General features: G+C 45.3%; 1 protein-coding gene across 1 annotated transcript in view; it reads right to left on the minus strand.

Moving 5' to 3' along the window:
• fbxl17 (F-box and leucine-rich repeat protein 17) overlaps positions 1-21,392 on the minus strand; it is a 267,205-nt gene that overhangs the window by 3,156 nt on the left and 242,657 nt on the right. The window lies entirely within an intron of this gene.

The following is a 21,392-nucleotide window of genomic DNA, read 5'->3' on the forward strand; positions in this document are numbered from 1 at the left end:
CATGAAGCAAATGATTCAGATAAACTTTCTACGATTTGTCCAAACTTACTTTGAGAATACAAGTGCAGATGTCTGCACTATGAAGCCATGCACGCACGCACACACACACACACACACACACACACACACACACACACACACACACACACACACACACACACACACACACACACACACACACACACACACACACACACACACACACACACACACACACACACACACACACACACACACACACACACACACACACACACACACACACACACACACACACACACACACAGAGAGAGAGGGAAAATAATTCTTTTTTTTGTGTGTGAACTACTCCTTTAAGAAAGGTCAGAGATACTGGACAGGATGTTGACCAGAGAGGAAGTGTAGGATGAGATTAGCATTATTACTCTGAGCTGTTATTACAAACTGACCAGATCCAATGTATTGACCACAGGGATACAATATGTTCTTTGGCAAAAGCACAAACACCAAATTATTAATATGGTATTATTGTATAAATATTATTAACATTATATAAATATATTACTGTTTAACACATTCTTCTTACGTTTATGTACTGTCTGAGACACATTTCTACAATTAAAATAACAAATGATGCAAACTTGTTACCCAACTTTTGCTCTCCAATGGAATTTCCCCAGGCATGCAGGCTGGAACTTTGGCCCTGGGTATTTCCTCAAAGCCCTGGGCATGGCTATGACAGTGAACTTTGGCCCTGGGTATTTCCTCAAAGCCCTGGGCATGGCTATGACAGTGAACTTTGGCCCTGGGTATTTCCTCAAAGCCCTGGGTATGGCTATGACAGTGAACTTTGGCCCTGGGTATTTCCTCAAAGCCCTGGGCATGGCTATGACAGTGAACTTTGGCCCTGGGTATTTCCTCAAAGCCCTGGGTATGGCTGTGACAGTGAACTTTGGCCCTGGGTATTTCCTCAAAGCCCTGGGTATGGCTATGACAGTGAACTTTGGCCCTGGGTATTTCCTCAAAGCCCTGGGCATGGCTATGACAGTGAACTTTGGCCCTGGGTATTTCCTCAAAGCCCTGGGCATGGCTATGACAGTGAACTTTGGCCCTGGGTATTTCCTCAAAGCCCTGGGTATGGCTATGACAGTGAACTTTGGCCCTGGGTATTTCCTCAAAGCCCTGGGCATGGCTATGACAGTGAGCTAATGAGGTATTGGTGTTGTCAGAAAGAGAGAGGAGAGTGTGGTGGCTCACAGCCAGTCAGACCATCGCAGCGCCAAACACAGGGAAAAGCCAGAGAGTCTGACAATGAGCAGAGGCAGAGTCACCCAGGAGACCCCGAGGGGTTAACCGCAACCCACCCAGAACCAAACCCCGCCCGCCCTGCGAGCGTGACACTTTCCAGGGGAAATTATGTATAAACAGTCGCACATATGTAGAACACACACTCATCCGTTGTTGCCAAAACACTGACAAAGTGTTTCACAGCTTTCCCAATTTCGCAGCCTAAGACGCCTCACATTCTGGACGAGAAAGTAGCATGGTGACAGTTCTCCGGCTCTTGCCCAGATTATGATCTGTATATCTCTTCAGCAATCGCTTTTCTTTTTTTCCATTGTGTTAATTCTCCCTTCCCCTCTCTCTCTCTCTCCGTTTAGGAATCAATTCCAGTTCAAGTAGAGAGACATACAGAACAAAGACATAGATCTATAGATAAGCAGACAAAGAGACCATAATGACAGAGTCAGTGAGTGGAGAATGGGAGAGAGAGAGAGAGAGAGATACGCAACACACACACACACACACACACACACACACACACACACACACACACACACACACACACACACACACACACACACACACACACACACACACACACACACACACACACACACACACACACACACACACACACACACACACACACACACACACACACACAGAGATAGATAGATGAGTATGTTAACAGGCTAACAGAAGAATGCCAGGTCAAAGAAGGAAGATGGGAACTTTCCAAAGTGAACTCATGATACAAGTGAATCCGCACAGAGAGAGAGAGAGAGAGAGAGAGAGAGAGAGAGAGAGAGAGAGAGAGACACAGAGAGACAGAGATATGCACACAGAGAGAGAGAGAGAGAGACAGAGACAGAGACAGAGATACAGAGACAGAGACACAGAGACAGAGACACAGAGACAGAGATACAGAGACAGAGACACAGAGACAGAGATACAGTCAGAGAGAGAGAGAGAGAGAGAGAGAGAGAGATGTTAACAGGCTAACAGAAGAATGCCGCACTCAGGTCAAAGAAGGAATATGGGAATTTTCCAAAGTGAACTCATGATACAAGTGAATCCAATAATACAAAAAAAAGGGCCAACAATGGAGGGTTAGCTCTCCGTTTGATTCCCACAGAAGAAAACAAGTGGCTGGGGTTTGGCTGCCTGATGCCAACACACACAGCGGATTAACTCACTCTTTCAGGACATAGTCAATAGAGAGGAAAATAATTCAAGTCAAGAGCAAAGGGTCAATAGCCCTGCTGGTTTTCATCTCTCTCCTCTTCCTCTGATCAGTCACCGACAAAGACCTTAAACTCTAAGACATAGTCGAAAGACGTTCTCTGTTCTTCTCTCAGCTCTTCCAATGCATTTCAAATGGTTGCCGGAGAGGGAAGACAGACTTGTGGTAAAATAAGGAGGGAAGGAGCCACTTTAAACTTCAGCACAGGGTCAAAATGGCCACCTCACATTGGTAGCTTTCCACTGGTTTAAACACAACCCTGAGATTGTTCTCCATTTTAGCATCTTTCAATGAAGGATGTGCTGTCAGTGGTGTACTGTACTGTACTGTACTGTACTGTACTGTACTGTACTGTACTGTACTGTACTGTACTGTACTGTACTGTACTGTACTGTACTGTACTGTACTGTACTGTGTGTTGCTGGATCACGATATGGAACCTGTTGAGCGCTAAACTGCAGCTGGAGCTTAAGGGTAGTGGAGATGATGCCCCAAAGGACTTGGTTTCACCACTGCTAATGGACTGAAGGCAAGTTTGTTATGACATATAGCTGAGCCTCATTAGCAAATAAAATGACAAACCCTTGATTGCCTTCATAATATATTATATCATATTGTTGTAAAGAGAATGAACTGCTTCCCCCAGCTCGTTAATCAGAGCTTAATTACAATTAAAAGAGATCTATTTTTTTTTATATGGACCTGTCAAGCTGATGGGAGGGCATTACCTTCATTAATGCTAATTTAGTCCAGCTTCACTTGCCGAGAAAGCTCTACTGACACAAAATGGTCCCCCAATCAAACCCTGAATCATTCTCTAATTGCGGGTTTGCGGGAAATATGACACGCTTGAGTTGCGACAGTGAAATCATGTGATAGAACTCGCATGACTTGATTGATCAATGAATTGATTGATTTAATTCATATTTTATTGACCGAATGGATGTATTAAAACAAATCCAAAGGCTTGTTTTCATTGTGGACCATCCACGTTCAAACACCTAGGTCCTCAGAAACAAATAACAGTAGGCCTGCAACCAATGTTCAACTACATGAATGATGACCATTTCTCTGCTGTTATTAATACTGTAGTGTAATGGTGGAGCTTGAGAAACGCAGGCCTCATCAAGCTGCTAAACTCGCCTACAGTAGCCGTGTAATGACTACAACTGTAATATTATTATTTTTAAACTGAAAGCCAATTAAGATTAAGACAAACCTAACTGTACTATCAAACAAATCAAAACCTCTAACAAATTAAAAAATGGCTACTACTAGGAAAACGTGTTCTCCCATAAAGCAAAAACGCAGCACTCTCTTGTTTTTTATAAACAAATTTCAGTTAATTGGCATTTTGGAATGAGATACGGGCTGACGGCAGCCTTGGAACAAGTCGTGACATGGTGAAAGTCTTGTGTTAACAGAGGCATTCACTATTCCATATCCAGCAGCCCCCCCCCCCCCCCCCTTCTCTTCTCCTCCAGCCTCATGGCAGCCGGAGAGAAGCAGCCTCCCATATAAAAGCCTTCATCCCTTGTCGGGTTCCCGGTGCTGGCAGCCACGCACAGTACAGTGCCTCTCCAGAGCAGGGCCGTGTGTGTGAGTGTGTGTGTGTGTGCCCTTTCACATGGGTCCGTGGAAGGCTGACTGAGACGCCATGACATCACCACACCTGCATGGTATTTGGAGTTCTGGGCTCTGTTTTAAGACATGAGGGCCGGAGCCAGTGCTGCTGCAGCCATGGCGATTGATTGGCTGACTGGCAGAGCATGGAGTGAAAAGACTTGCGTGACGTGCGTCGAGGTCGGCAGTGGTGCAACGTAACTAAGTACATGTACCCGAGTACTGAACTTGAGTTCTGACCAGTTCCTCACAACTTTGAGGTGCTTTTTACTTTACTGGAGTATTTCTAATTTACTTTAGCTACTTGTACTTTTGCTGCACTATACATCTCAGAGGAAATGCTGTTACTTTTTAGTTACTAGTTACATTGTAGATTTGGATTATTATTACAAAACCACGTTTGTACATTTTGACACCAATACCAATACTTTCACCCAAGTAAATTAAAGTATTTCTACACTGCAGCATTGATACTTACTAAGTAAAAAATGTGAATTATTTTTCCACCACTGTAGGTAGGGAGCTGTTAACCAGGGATCTGGCTGAAACCTCTCTGAGCGCAAGAGGGAAAAAAAATGATTGTTGTCAGGCAAAACTGCACATACTGGCTGAAATGGTATTTTGTTGCTAGGCAACATTTAGCTCATTGAACACGCCATCAAAATCTACTGGGAGCGCTGGTGATTTCGACGGCACAACTCATGGGGATCTAGGGCTCTAGATACGAGGCTTTCATTCCCTGGTCCAATGTACGGTGCTGAACTAGCCCTCCTCCTCACCGGCTTTCATTCCCTGATCCAGTGTACGGTGCTGAACTAGCCCTCCTCCTCACCGGCTGCCAAGTTTGTAGGAGAGCCATATGATAGGGCAGATTGCTACTCACTGATGCTTCTAATCTTCTGGAAGGATCTGGGAGAGCAGCCACAGCTATCTGGAGCAAGGCCTGTACTTATGATATTTTCCCTCATTTTAACTTCAAAGATGCTGTCCTGTAGATCTGAAGGTGGCGTAATGCCGCCTGACGGGTAATACGCTGTTGTCAGTGTTTACGAGAGAGAGAGAGAGAGAGAGAGAGAGAGAGAGAGAGAGAGAGAGAGAGAGAGAGAGAGAGAGAGAGAGAGAGAAAGGAGCGAGAGTAGGGGGGGGGAGTGGAGTGAGAAGGACAAAGAGATGCATGTCTGACGTGCTGTTTGACAAAAAGCATTGCTTGTTTTAACATGCTGTCCGAGTGAGTGCGCATGTGTGTGTGTGCGCATGAGTGTGTGTGTGTGTGTGTGCATGTATGCGTGGGTGAGTGCGTGTTTGTGTGTTGACAGCTACTCATCAGCTCCACACATCAGGGATGAGGGGTGAGTGGCATGGCATGGTGTTCTAAAGCTAACTCTCTCTCTCTCTCATTGTGCTCCTCAGAGCTCTCACTTTAACAACCGGACATCGCTTTCCCCCCCCTCTCTTTTCTGTTTTTTAAGACCCTGTTCTTGTGATGCAAACGCACTCCATCACCGTGTAAAATATACATTTACCGCTAACGTCGGGGCCTTTTGCGGGTAACCGCAGCACTAAAGCATGTCGTAAAGATGACAAATGCTGAGCAGCCGTTCAGGTACTGCAGTTGGGGGGGGGGGGGGGGGAGTGAGTGGGGGGGGGGGGGGGGGGTGTCATAAATCGATAATCAGATACACAAACACAAAGATGCATATCATATTAGGCCTCGCGTGGAGAGAACGCTCTCGGAGTGCTCCTGGCAATCAACGCCAGGAAATGAAATAAAGTGAGAAAGCGAGAGAGATAGATTGAGAGAGAGAGAGAGAGAGAGAGAGAACAAAGAGAAAAAACAATAGGGGATGAAGAAAGAGTATATATCCGGATATATCAAGCCCGCTGAACACTGCTGGAGGAAACGACCCAGCGGAAATGAAATAAAGCATATCGACTGCTGTAATGCAAAGGTGTGAACCTTCACATCGTTAAAGTGCACATGAACCTGAGCATGGTTCCTCCCAAACATTAATGGATTTGTTTAATTTATTAATTCATTTCTCTCAACCCTTCTGCCAAAAATGGTAGATCTACAAGCTCACAAATGCGTTGTGAGTTTGTAGATTATTTTCCGTATGAAATAAACTCTAAATCGGGCTCGGTCGCGGCCTCCATAAAGCCAGACAACCAGCTCCCTGCCACTGAGTTGCGAGCTTGTATATGGGCTACTTTCGGCGCCGGACACTGTCATACAACCAGGTATAAATCATGCTCTCCTCTAAAGCCTTTGGCCACATGGCAGCCATTGCTTCGTCCAGGGCCCCATAAAGCCAGACAACCATCTCCCTGCCACTGAGTTCCCTGTCAGCTCGCATGCAGGAGGTCCATCAGTCAACCACTAAATACATTCGGGGTAAATGTTTAAAAAGGCCCCGTTTAGCCGGCAGAAGAATGCAGTGCATCAGGTCTTAGTAAAAAAAGCAGCTTAAACGGGGTTGGATTTGAAACAGGGCAGATTTATGGCCATCTTAAAACTGCCCAGAGGAAAAGCTCCAGTTGTAAAGTTTCTAAATGAGTGACCGGACAACTGGCAGATAGCTCTCTGGCTCTGATAAGCCTTGGGGGAAGAGAGAGAGAGAGGAGGGGGGGGGGATGACAGAGTAGAAGAGTTCAATGCTACAGAATAAAGAAAAGAGGACGGGGAGAATTTATGCTGAACGATGCAATAACTTCGACGCTCCAATTTAAGTGCCCCCGGAATGAATTACAGATACGTTGGCACATGAGGTTAAGCAATGGTCTGCTCATTAAGTGAGGGGAAAAAGCTAGAGTTCTAAAAAAGCGAGATACGCCTGTGGGGAAGCCAACAAGGCAGTGTCAAAGAATTCCGCGGTGAACGGTTCTGAATGGGCTTTTTGAAAACCAGGTCAGGCAATGCTTGGGACAACTAAAAGGTCTGGTCCCACTCACGCACTCTCTCATCCCTGCACAATATCAGAGCACCGGCAGCCTGAAAAACACTGTCTCTCTCACGTTCACACACAACACACACACACACACACACACACACACACACACACACAACTGAGCAGGGTCAACGAAAGAAATTCTGGAGGCCAGGTTTGTAAACCCTACACTCCATCATGCGTGACAAAGGTAACTAGGGGAATGTGTATACGGGGCCCACCCCAATTTCTCCTTATGTGTTAGCTCTCTTATCTCGAGGGGCAAGGGAGGGGGGGGGGGGGGGGGGGGTAAGCACTTCATAACCCGAGTGGTTCCTCACTTGCTCGTGTGCTCTTTTGTTTCCTTTTTTTCTACTTTGCCAATTCATTTCAATATTAATAAGGTGGTGCAAATTAAGCCTTCGGCTTCAGCCCGTACAGTATACTGTAGATGACAGCCCTGGTGGCACAGCTGACAAAAGGAGCACGTCACGTACGTGTGACGGCAGCGCAAGTTCAAATCCCGTTCGTGACCCTCCTTTTGGCCCCATACGTGATCACATGTGATGTCACTCTCATCACATGTTAAATCATGCTCATCATATGATGTTGTCAAGCATCCTATACAGAGAGTCAAGTCATGGGGTGACTACAACATAAGCCAAGTTACAGTCATAGGGGTGATTAAACTGTGTCATATGCTCTGCATTTGTATGATGTTACAGAACAGAACATATTGAAAAGTTCTGCCTCCCTCTGCCTCCATGTAAAGTGATTATTTTTTAAATGCATTTATCTTGGATAAAGTATAATAATTATACTTTTCCCCGTTTTCGATCAATACAAGCTTTATTCTAATCTAGCAGGATTACAGAGGGGCACGGTGGCACAGTCGGTAGTGCTGTCGCCTAACAGCTAGAAGGTGCTGGGTTCGATTCCCGCTGGGGACGCTGTGGGCGTGCTCTCTCCTCCATCAGTGCCCATACCCGAGGCGGCGTTGGCGAAAGGGCCTTTCTGTGTGGATTTTGCATGTTCTCCCCGTGTCCCCTAGGGTAGGTACCCTCACAAAAAACAGGTAGTAATCCTGGTCTCTAAACTACCTCCCCCTGGCCAGTCGGGGTGCATGAAGGAGGGGAAAGGAATTGGTCAGAATAACGTGTTTACGGTGTTTCTTCCACAAGCTACATCCGGCCAGGGAAACTCCCCCTGTCAGGTGAAAAGAAGTAGCTTGGACTCCTCATGCATAGAAGGAAACATGAAGTCAGTCCGCTGCCCCCCCCCACCCCCCAGGTTGGCAGAGGAAGTGTAGCACCCAGGATTACATTAGATAATTGACACTGGGTGAAAAATTTGTTGCACAATCGTGGGATAAAGATTTAAGAAAAACAAAACCAAAAAGATGTTTACAGAGATTTGAATGACAGAAATCTTAGAGCAAGGTGCAGGAAGGTAGACAATGAATGTGTACGAGACTGAGAGACAGGTGGCAGACATAGAGATGAGGTACAAGTGCTAATCACATGCCACGCTACTTTCATGGCTGTAGGTTATGATTTCACTGCATCTATTGCTATGAAATGGGCCTGCCTCCTGGTGGAGATTTGCACTCTACTGAGAGCAACTTTCTAGTTAACAGTAAACCTGATTGCACTTGCATGAAACCCTACAAATATTAAAATGTGCCATTCAACCCTGTTTGAAGTTTTGAATAACACACCATTTAGTTTTTGTCCAATTTAGTCATCTTAAACGGTTGGAGTCTAGTCTTAACCGGCTATAGTCTTTGTCTAAATGAACACTGCGTGCAGGACAGAAACCATTAGTGAGAGGTGCAATGCACAATTCCACGGTCTCCAGCAGAGTGAAAATGGAATCGACAGACCAGGTAACGAACATGGATACGTTTGGATTAAATTAGACACTAATACAGGACACATCTAGAAAGGGTTGCTCAGTACCACGCCAATGTCCGCCCCACAAACCAAATGGACCCTTGTAGATCTTTATCTCTTGAGAAATTATTGTTAAACATCTGTATTAATTTACAATAAGTCTACACAATTAGACTGATTGATTATTGTTTGCCTGTTGCCTCTCCTATGGTACCACATCAATGTCAATCAATATTTCCTCTGCCATCGGTGTGTGAATGTAATAGACGTAGTAAACCGCTTTGGATAAAGGTGCTATATAAATCAGTCATTTAGTAGAGGTGATGTGATGGATGAGTGTTGAGATTGTAATGAAGCTGGTGGCTGTGCCATCATCACATCCCTACATGGTCAAAACACAGCTTTCTCTCAGAAAGCTGAACAGCACGCCACGGTAGTGCACACGCATGCACGCATGCACGCACGCACCACCAGAAGCTGTAAGGACAGATTCCAGAGCGGCTTACTAGGGTCAGACACTAGCAGAGTTCCATAAGCAAAATGACAACAGGGCTATTGTGTTTAAGTTGGCCTTGCATGCACAAGACACTTCCCCTTTATTGGGCCTCTAGAATAAATAAAGTGCAAGGACAAGCTATTAGAAAAAAGTAAATTCCTATCTGTTATGACCTTGGGCAGTGTACTGTACATTAGGCCAGTGGAAGGAACAGCTTACTCTGAAAATGTTAAACTACAGAATTATTTTGTGTCATCAAGTTCATTTTATTAAAGCAACCACCCAAGGCAGACTTCTTTATGAAACTTAAAAAAAGCTTGATTGTTAGTGCTCATCTACAACAGAGGGTTTCAATGACACTCACATTGATCTCTATTAGGCCCCATTAGGACCTCCCATTTGAAACATGTCAATGACACTCACATTGATCTCTATTAGACCCCATTAGGACCTCCCATTTGAAACATGTCAATGACACTCACATTGATCTCTATTAGGACCTCCCATTTGAAACCATATTCTGCCAATCAAATCATCGCTATGGGGGTACACACATTGCTCAGCCAATCAGATCGTCGCTCTGGGGTACACACAGACACACAAAGCTGGGCATAAGAGGGGCTAGCACCCCTCACTACTGTTGTTTATCATCACGTAGTAGGAAACATCAAGTCGATACTTCAGTCAAAGAAGAGAGAGAGCGGACTTCTCCCATGGAGGAGAAGCATCTGACGAGCTGTTAACATTGTGCACTGTCTGCTCTTGTTTTCTTGAATCAATCCGTTAATAATTCAGTTTGGACATGAATCAATGGCTCAGTCGATCATCCCCCCCCCCCCCCCCCCCCCCCCACGATACCCGTGTGGGCGGGTTCAATCTGCAGAGACACTGTGTTCAGGTGAGATAGAGGAGTGACATTGCCATTAGCACTGAGATCATAAACATCACAGACGGACGCAGGGGCCTGCAGGCTACAAATATACCATGGACACCTGCGCGCGTGCACACACACACACACACACACACACACACACACACACACACACACACACACACACACACACAGACACACACACACACGCTCTCTCTCTCTCTCTCTCATGATATGGAGAGAAAACGTATTGAGCCCATTATAAGACGGACTTCATTTTAGGTTGGGGTATTGAGATAGAAGTATTGATTCTTGTCTACTATCTGTGCACAACTGAGATGATGTTGATCCTCCCCGTTTTGGTGAAGTAAAGAATGAGGGAGTGAGAGGGAGAGAGGGAGAGAGAGAGAGAGAGAGAGAGAGAGAGAGAGAGAGGGAGAGGAAGCAGGAAACTTTTTAAAACAAACTGAATGAATGACGGATCTGAGCAAAATCCAAAACTCACAAAACCTTGGCTGCCCTTGGTTGGAGGAGACAGGGGGTGGAGGAATAGAGAGGGGCTAAAAAAAACACACTGATGCACAGAGAGGAAGGGAGGGAGGGAGGGAGGGAGGGAGGGAGGGAGGGAGAGAGGGAGGGAGGGAGGGAGGGAGGTAGAGAGGGAGGGAGGGAGGGAGGGAGGGAGAGAGGGAGGGAGAGAGGGAGGGAGGGAGGGAGGGAGGGAGAGAGAGCGCAGAGCAACGAGAGTGTATGTGAGTATACGTGTGTGAGTATACGTGTGTGTGTGTGTGTGTGCGCGTGCGTGCGTGCGTCCAGTAGATTTTTTGCTGAAGGGCAATACCGAGATTTCTTTCACACACTCTGTGAACTCTGTCAGTCTCTCACTTCATTTCCCCCTCTCTCTCTCTCTCTCTCTCTCTCTCCCTCATGCCCTTTAGAAACAAGATGAAGGGATGATCAGGAGGCAGCTTCAGTTAAGACCGCCAATCAATACGGCTCCTCAGCACGGGATGAGGCTCCAGATTAAGCCAAAGTTATACCTCATCGTACGATGGCGTCGCAAAGCTGAAAATAACTGATCCACAAGCTCACGCCGCGTGGCCTCCACGCCACGTCGTGGGCTTGTGGATCCGTTATTTTAGTCGCACAACGCCCTCCCGCGACAGAGCATAAGTTGTGCATTACACTGAAAATCTTTCAATCTTTCAAAATCACTTTCTCATCAACATCTTTAAAGTCTGACCAAAGCTTCGAAAATGGGCCCCAGGAAGAAAAAGAAAAACCTGCCCAGCTTTTTGCTCAATGCCGTGTATGCAATACCTTTCTTGCTAATTCTCCCTCACTTCAGAAGAAAGAAAGAAAAAATAACTTCTTGTGGACTCCCGCCGTGCACACCAACAACACACATCAGAGACATTTTTTGATGAACTCCCCACTCTCATTTTCTAAACAGCCAACTAAAAGGCTTTCCTAACTCTGCAAAATACTTCATTTTTGTTTTCCTCACTCCAAAACCTTCGGGCCCTTAACAATTAGGCCCTTGTTTGTCTGCAAATTGCTGTGCCGTGCCTATCGGTGTGCAGTCTCCGGCATCTGGATGCTCTGGAGGAGAGGCTATATTGATTGGGTTGTCCTCTGTCTGGAAGCTCTAATCTGGGACGGGGTGCGAGGGCGGCATTCGTACCCTGTTCCCCAAGCGCTGCTCCTCCACTGTTAGGGTAATGGAAGTTTATTTATTTTTATTTTTCTAGGAACTGCTTACGCGTATTTCGCTCCTGAGCCGCTGTGAAGGGAATACGTCTCTATTTGTTACGTTTCCACACATTTCTTTTAACTGGTGGTTTCTTTCTTTGTGGGTGTCTTGTTCACTTTCTGTCATTCTTTCTCATTCCTTCATTCGTTCTCCTGCTCCTCTGAGGCAACGTCCTCATTTTTGCTTTGTCTTCTCAGGTGTCTACCATTACTATGATAACTCTAACTGGCTGTTCCAGACGTCTCTGAAGGGCCAACAGTCGGTGTCATTATAATTTTTTTACCTCTCCTGCTTTGTGCTGACTATGTGAGTTTACCTTCTACCTTGTTTCACAACGTGGACTGACAATTTGTTTTCACTTTAATGAAGGGAGAGGAGAGGAGAGCAACAGAGAGCAGAAAGGTGAAGTGGAACAGAGGAAGGAAGAGGAGAGCGGAGGTACAGACGGTACGGTAGAGTCCGCTGTGAAACGTGCTAATGAAAACATTCCACAGAGGAACATTCCACGGGTGGACAGGATCCCTCAAGTTGCAGACCAGCAGAGCAGGCCTCTCTAAATGTTCACGCTCAGGGAAAAGACAAGGTCATTAAAGACTGCAGCGACTAAACGCCGCTGTCATGCCTGCAGACTTAGGAAAACAATTCCAACGTTATGGCACAGTGCAGTATGCAGGCCGCGCTCTCTCCAACAAGCATATGGTAACATATTATATGATAGGCGCACAACGTGGCTGGACACAAATCAATAAAGCTCTCTGCTGGACGCCCGTTCTGATGTGTGTGCATGTGTGTGTGTGTGTGTGTGTGTGTGTGTGTGTGTGTGTGTGTCTAAAAGGGGGTGTGCATGCCTGTTTTGATTTTGTGGTTAGCCAAAACAGTCCTAAATGTTATTTCTAGAGGAGACAGACCTTGGAGAGTTGTGCAAAACTCCATTACAACTTTAGAGGTTATGTCTGTGTACTCATGTGTATGTATAAGCGCATGCACGTGTGTCGCTGGGTTTGTCTGAATCCAGTCCTATAGAGGAAGCTATGTTTTCTTCCCCACTATATCACTACAATATTTTCACGTGAAAACTGCTATCGTCTAGAGTAGACTAACGTGACGTTCTATTGTTATAGCAGAAGGAGTGCAGCGATGGATTTCTGCCCCAAGGAGCTCAGGGTGTAACAGTGGACTCAGTGCAAAGCTTTGAGATGCTCAAGAGTTCAAAAGGGTAGCAGTCCGAGCTCAAAGAGCACAACGTGAATTGATATGATTATTTTGGGGCGACTCCATATCTAGAGCATTCTTTCCTAGGCCCGTTGGCCCGGAGGGTGGGGTTATAATCAGCCCAGGATGAAGGAGCTCGCCACTGGCCCAGTCTGGGAGCAGTTCAGATCTCAGTACTCTATTGTGAACTGTGTGTTAACAGCGAATAACATACATTCCTCTCGTAGAAAGCACTGCACTGTTACGCACTGACAGACAAACACACACACACACACACACACACACACACACACACACACACACACACACACACACACACACACACACACACACACACACACACACACACACACACACACACACACACACACACACACACACACACACACACATAGTTTGAGGAAAGCCTTCGGACAGACGTGTAGACAGAGGGAAAGAGAGGTGGGGGGGGGGGGGGGGGGGGGAGAGGAACCCCGTGGAACCAAAACACCCAGTGCATGCCAGCTACTGAAAGACAATGGGAAAATATTCTGACAATGAAACGAACAGATCTAAAAGAGCGGAGGAGGTATAGGTGAGAGAGGGGAAAGACATGTTTTCATATCAGCCCAAATGGCAGCAGACAGACACCCTGCTCTGGCTCCCAGGCAGTAAAATCTATACCGCTACGGAAGCACGTTTATATAAACTGTGACGGCGGAAATCGATCCTTCACACGGCTCCGTATGAGGAAAGCCAGCTGGATCCTGTTAACAGTTCTTAAATGAATTCTACACATTCATACAAGTCCTGTGACATTCAGAGAGGGTGGTGGGGGCGGGGATGGGGGGGTTACATTAACATTCTCTGCGTTTTGACAATCCCCAAACAAATCCGCGCAGGCAGGAGGCAGGGCAGTCCAAAGTGGGAGGCCGATTGGCCGGCCCCTTTATTTTTTGGCCGCTGCGTGTGTCAAGGTTATCACAAGGCTGTGTATTTGTCTAATAGTGACAAGGCCCACTCTGAAACCTGACCCCGCACGCACACACAGAGAGGGGAGACAGAGAGATCAAGGGAGGGAAAGAGACAGAGAGAGAGAGAGACCGAGAAACGGACATGGAGACAGAAGCAAATAGACAAATGTTAACGTGTTGTAATTTCAGCTCAATCATCAGTCAGCCCACAGCCGTGTCAGGCTGATGTGTGTCATCTGGACAGCAGAATGAAGAGCTAAGACGAGAGCTCACTCCAGCATCGGACGGATTTCCCTTTGTCTAATTCCACTCGGTTCTCATTCCATTGCGTTTAATAGCCATTTCTTCACCGCTTATTTATACGTTTATGAATGTCACGTGACACACACACACACACACACCCCCACCCACCCACCCCTCGGACTGAAACAAATCAACGCCTTTTCAATGAAAATATCAAGAGATACATTTTGAAGCAGATGTTTCCAAACGTCTGTCTGAGAAAGGAGTGCAGACAACTGTAAAATTGTCAGTGTTAATTTAATTTGGTTGCTGTTGGGCAGAAAGCTTGGATCTCCATATTTCAATGTTTTATGTTTTTCTTTGTGAAGTAATGCCATATGCTTTGTCGCACAAGAGTCACAATGTCATGCAAAAGTAGAAAAGCTCAGAGATTGGTTATTTATGTTACAAAATTGTGGTGGTTTTACTGATATTTAAGCAATGAGAAGTGACTAAATAATACAACTACATTGGATATAAATATTTCTTTTTCTTAACTTTTTCTGTGCCATAACGAGATAATCTCATGAATAGCGAGATAACGAGGTTTGATTAATTGGAATTAATCCATAAAAAAAAAAAAAGTAGAACAGTTTAAGTGCACGCGTTTATTACTCCTTTTTCTGCTCAAAATGAGACAAAACCCGGTGTTTGGGAGGTTATAATTCCATGTTCTTACATGGTGTTTGGGAGGTTATAATTCCATGTTCTTACATGGTATTTGGGAGGTTATAGTTCCATGTTCTTACATGGTGTTTGGGAGGTTATAATTCCATGTTCTTACACGGTGTTTGGGAGATTATAATTCCATGTTCTTACATGGTGTTTGGGAGGTTATAATTCCATGTTCTTACACAGTGTTTGGGAGGTTATAATTCCATGTTCTTACATGGTGTTTGGGAGGTTATAATTCCATGTTCTTACACAGTGTTTGGGAGGTTATAATTCCATGTTCTTACACGGTGTTTGGGAGGTTATAGTTCCATGTTCTTACACGGTGTTTGGGAGGTTATAATTCCATGTTCTTACACAGTGTTTGGGAGGTTATAATTCCATGTTCTTACATGGTGTTTGGGAGGTTATAATTCCATGTTCTTACATGGTGTTTGGGAGGTTATAATTCCATGTTCTTACATGGTGTTTGGGAGGTTATAATTCCATGTTCTTACACAGTGTTTGGGAGGTTATAATTCCATGTTCTTACATGGTGTTTGGGAGGTTATAGTTCCATGTTCTTACATGGTGTTTGGGAGGTTATAATTCCATGTTCTTACACGGTGTTTGGGAGGTTATAATTCCATGTTCTTACATGGTGTTTGGGAGGTTATAATTCCATGTTCTTACATGGTGTTTGGGAGGTTATAATTCCATGTTCTTACATGGTGTTTGGGAGGTTATAATTCCATGTTTTTACATGGTGTTTGGGAGGTTATAATTCCATGTTCTTACACGGTGTTTGGGAGGTTATAATTCCATGTTCTTACATGTGCGTACCAAAACAATTCCATCGCCGGTCCTCCGCTGCCTACAGTGAAGCCACACACAGTGTGGTTGGTGCTGCACTTCCTGGTTGCCCAGGATCTCTTCTTCTACTTTGGTACTGTGTGCATTTTCCTCACCATCCCGCCTAGTGTAACGGGAGGGAATGTGTTAATGTATTTTGGGCCTGTTTCCGCACTTTACTGCATAGTCAGTGGAGAGACAGGAAACAGGGAGAGAGTGACAAGTAGCAAAAGTCCACTGGGCTCAGGAATCAAACCCGAGACTTGCCGTCAGGCATGAGAGCCTATGTGGTATGCATGCGCCTCAACCGCTGGGCTATTGGCGCCCCAAAACATGTACCGCACTCACCATCAAAACTAATAGTCTTTAATACGCAGCAGCATACCATGATGGACACGTTTCGGCCAGCTGGCCTTCGTCAGCGTTTTTGAACCAGACAGCCACAGTATATAACTACAGAATGTAACTACAGTACAGTATGTAACTATACATTTGAACAGCTCTCATGTTTTCAAGTTCAACCAGGAGGCAGACTGGTGCGTGAATCAAAAAGGATCCCCGGCTGGTGTTCATCCGGTGCTGCTTTGTAGGCTGATGGGCGAATAGCGGGACAGTGTCCTTCAGACTGTGGTGCAGAGACGGGTCCTTCTGGGTCATAGCCCGGGCCTCAGCTGCTCTCTCCACATGAGAGCCTTGGACAAATAGGAGCTAATCAAGAGCAACATGGCGAGAGCATGCCATCTCAAATCTAATAGTCTGTGGACTACAAGTTTTATTTTCCCCTCCTTGAATCCCCTTTGTTCATCTTCCTCATTTAGCCTAAAGGATACAGCCAGTGCCACTCCGCAAAACATCAAATAAATAGAGCCCAGCTCAGTCTAATTCACTTAAAAGGGGTTTTCATCCAGAACGTAACCCTCAACATTTCGATGTAGATTCGGTTGTTTCGGGAGATAAAAGGAAATTAAACTAGAAAAAGTTCCCCTCTGGGCACAGGTCTCCACCAGGCCAGGTCAGGTTGTGGCCTCCTGGTTGGCGCTATAATAAGCCAATGTGAAAAGGGTGCCATTTCCTTTTACGCCTTGGATGGCAATTGAATGATTTGAGGCATTTTGTTCCAAAAATGTGTTGTGCAAAACTCCATCTGTTGGTGGCGCTCTAACAGGCCAATGTGAAAAGGGTGGGATATATTCCTCAGCCTAGTAGGAAAATCGGTGAAAGATTTCACGTAAATTGCACGCTGCATTCATGATTTGAGGCTTTTTGTTCAAAACGAGCCAATCCTGTAAACTTTGAAAGCCAATGTTAGCCAATCAGGATGGAATATGAAATATCGGACAGATCCGTCTTGAACACATGACTGTACAGATACTGTGTAATGATTTGGAGGATTTTGGCACAAAATATGGAGGAGTAATATAAAAAAATGTGTTTTACAAAAGTCGGCCTCCTGGTAGCGCTATAACAGGCCGTTCTGGAAAATGTGGGGCAGAGGTTCATCGTTGGCATCCAGTGAGTGTGTGTGCAAAGTTTGGCATCGACCGGGTTAACGGTGCCGGAGATTAGCTGTACACAGACGGACGGACGGAGTGCAAAGCATACTCTCTCCCCATGCCTTCGGCCTGGTGGAGACAATGAGTCATGAGAGTATTGTGTATGATTGACTGCATTCTAAGACCTGAGAAATGGAAAGGTTTGGGCCAAACTGTCTGGTGTTTTGGCTGACAGGAGGGAGGGGTGGGTGAATGTATGGCTGGCAAGCTGGATGGATAGATGGATGGGGAATGGATAAATCGATGGCCGGACGGATGGGTGTGTTTAGGAGAGAGGGAGGGAGAGATGAGCGCTGTAACTCATTTAATGACACGCCTCTGATTGACATGCTGGGATAGCGTAATGAATGAGCTGAGAAGAGGGCCTATTGAACGTGAAGGAGAGCCATTTTGTCTGAGAGAGAGAGAGAGAGAGAGATAGAGAGAATGCAAAAACATTGAAATACTGCCGTCCACTTTCAAAAGTATGAAGCTAACATCTCCTATATATGGATGTATAACTATCTCTGCCAGAAAATGCACAATCGTTTTATAGTTTCACAATATAGTATTACCCAAAGTGTTAATGTAACACAGCTCTGTTTACACCTTTATTTAATTCCTATTTATATTCAATATTTATTTGCATATACATCATTTTATCTTGATTGTCTTCCACTTTTGCTTTGGCAATGTAAACGTACATTTCTCATGCCAATAAAGCTCCTTTGAATTGAGAGAGAGAGAGAGAGAGAGAGAGAGCTGAGTCAAACATGTTACTTGTGTAAATAAATCTTGTATATACATGAGAAACTCATAGAATCTCTTAGCGTTCCGTTTTCAAGACAAGTTTTGCCTATTATGTCTCATCCATACTTAGTTTGGGATGTCACACCTAAAATAGCAGATGTACCAGCTCACAATGCGTTGCAGAGCTCAATATCCATTAAGAAAGTGTCACAGAAACGTATTGTATATAATATGGACAACATTATAACAAAACATAGAGTGGTTTTTATGTAGTTTTGTTCAGTGCCCAAAATCTCTGGGATGAAGAGATTAGTTGGACCAGATAATTGGTAATGCAAAAGACCTTCAATATCTACACATGACTGGTGATTTTCTAAAGAGGTTAACTACAGAACAGTGAAGACACAGTGAAAAAACTGTATATACTGTATACTCAGGACAAAATGGAGTGCTTTATGTGGGGGGAAAAAAGGAAGAGGTGCCTGATTGAGGAGCGGTATAGAGACATTGTCTAGGGGAGAGAGGGACAGCAGAATGCGTGTGTGCGTAACGTACTTGGAAATGTGTGTTTGGTTGAGAGAGAGAGAGAATTGAGGACCATGGTCAATGCTGGCCCAAGGCTCACGTGTACAGTATGACAGCCATTACCCTCATCCTGCTCTTCCATTCACCTGGGTGATGTCGTCCCTCTCGCAGTACCTCTCGTTCTCACCGTGACCTCGGTAATAACCAGCTATTTCTATTCCGTTCTTACCCCCCCCACACACACACACACACAAACACACACACACACACACACACACACACACACACACACACACACACACACACACCACCCTTACTCATATTCCCTCTGAGCAAACTCTACACCACCCCGTTCTCTCTCTCTCTCTCTCTCTCTCTCTCTGTAGTCTGTGACTGGCTGCCCTACTGTACGTGACAAAACACAACAATCACAAAGAAACCAGTGAGCTGGTCTCATGCCTCACACAGCCCTGGCACGAAAAGGCTCAGCGGGAGTCTGCCAGCTTCATCTGCAATGCTAAACACACTTTGAGGCCAGAGAGATGACAGCTACAGTACATGTAAAGAAATAAAAAACTAAACAACAACTTCATTCTGTGATTCAAATGCTGGTAATGTAACTGACCTTGGAAGCTGTCACATTCTTCCTCACTGCCCATCTCCCTGCCTGCCTGCCTGGTTCACACTCCATTACAACCCCGATAGCCACAATCGCCGCTTTATTTAGAAGCATTTACCTCCCCATTACAGCAGATAGAAATATAATTATTTCACTTCCCATCCTACAGGGTAAAATATCACTATGAAAGCCCAATCTGAAAAGGGAGGGGGGGGGGGGGGGGGTTCAGACATATAATGTAGAGAGGATAAACCAAATAGGCAAGAGAAGAAGAGGAAATGGAAGAAATGATAATCCCGGTGAAGATGTACATGTAGTCATTTACAGAATAGATTTTTAATAGTCTGCCCATAGATATCGATCGCCGGGGTCACTGAGTCACGAGGGAGCTAAATGAAAATGGAATCTAAGTGATCACCTGCAATGTAATGTAGTTACCCTTTATTACTCCCAGATAAATATGATAGATACATACCCCCGTGTTCGCTCTAATGTGCTTCACAGAGACCACTTCATCACAGAGGGCCCCTTTTTACACACACAGGGTCACCGCCACTGGCGGGAGAGATCCGCCATGCCTTTTACCTTTAACGTTGGCATGAATCAGGGGGGCAGTCAGCCAGATATTTCGTGAAGCCTCATTTGAAATCGGTAGTTCATATAATGGCCTGTTGTGGCGCTGGACCGGACCCAAAAAGCCCCATAGCTCCATAGAGGCCCATGTATTTTGGCCCAACTTCACCTAGACTGTATTACCTTAATAAACATGGTCATGAATACTTTCTTCTTCCAGTCACTAGTTTAAAGTCTCATTTCTAATGTCATAATATTCTTTTTGGAAAATTATGGTCCCATTAATTAAAAAAATGACCATAAAGAAAAAAAACCATCGCGTATGTTCTGAGGGGCGTGGCTACCATTACAGTCTATGATCGGGATTCCCCTCCCACTCGAGTCAAAATAAAAACCAACGGAGAAGAAGGGGGGAAGTCCCGCCTCGTTGTCTGGGCAGCCAATGACCAGCTGGTATACAAAACGGAGCCAGCCAATGGCCAGCTGGTACCAAAGATGGCGACTTACATCAGGAATTAGCATATTATTACAGGCTTCATTTTACGTTCATGTTAGACCCGGGGAACGCTTTGTCCATATTTTTTACAGTCTATGGCATGAATAGATAAATATGACACATGTATGTTCTCGTGTCATATAACGAGAGCCCCCGCACCGGGAAGCCATCCATAGGGTCAAACCTTTCCGAGTCGTGACTCCTAATGCATGCGCGACCGTTTCGTTTAAAAATGAAGGAATAAAAAAATGACGAATGACTGAAACCACCCCCTCTCCTCCCTCTGCTCCCAGAGTTCCTTCCTTTTTCCCTTCCAGCTCTGCCAACCAACTCCTCACCAGGAGTTTACCAGCACAATGGGAGCTCATAAGAACTGTTTCAACCTGAAGCATGAATGTGAAATGTAGCCTCATCCGGGCCCGACGGTTGCAGGCTCATTAAAAACACACTGCTGCACTTGTCACGTGAAGACCCGTCAGCGCTGGGAGCATGACCTACATTGGGTTTTTAAGACACCTAGCTCGTACAGTACAGTTAACAGTAGCGAGGGTTCTACTGGGCTATGGGGGGACGGCTGTCACATGAGCTTCCTGTTTTGCCCTCATGTCCCAAATGTCACACTGAAGGATGCTGCCATAATTGGACACAACGCCAATAGCTGGAGTACCAAGTGCCAACGCACCAATGGGAGAACTCGGATCAAGTTGTTACCGTGCTGCTAAAAAAAATGAATAGGTGTGCTTCCCTCAGATCTGTGCGGTTGGATATTTTAAGGGTGAGCAGAGAGGTTTAGAGTTTTATTTTTTTGGCAACGATTCAGCCCTTATATGCCTAGAGGATCCTCAAAGTAACTTTGATAAGGGTCACACAGTGTCACTTTGC

The sequence above is a fragment of the Protomyctophum parallelum genome, assembly GCF_964188405.1.
Source record: "Protomyctophum parallelum genome assembly, chromosome: 15".
In the NCBI taxonomy this organism is placed as follows: Eukaryota; Metazoa; Chordata; class Actinopteri; order Myctophiformes; family Myctophidae; genus Protomyctophum; species Protomyctophum parallelum.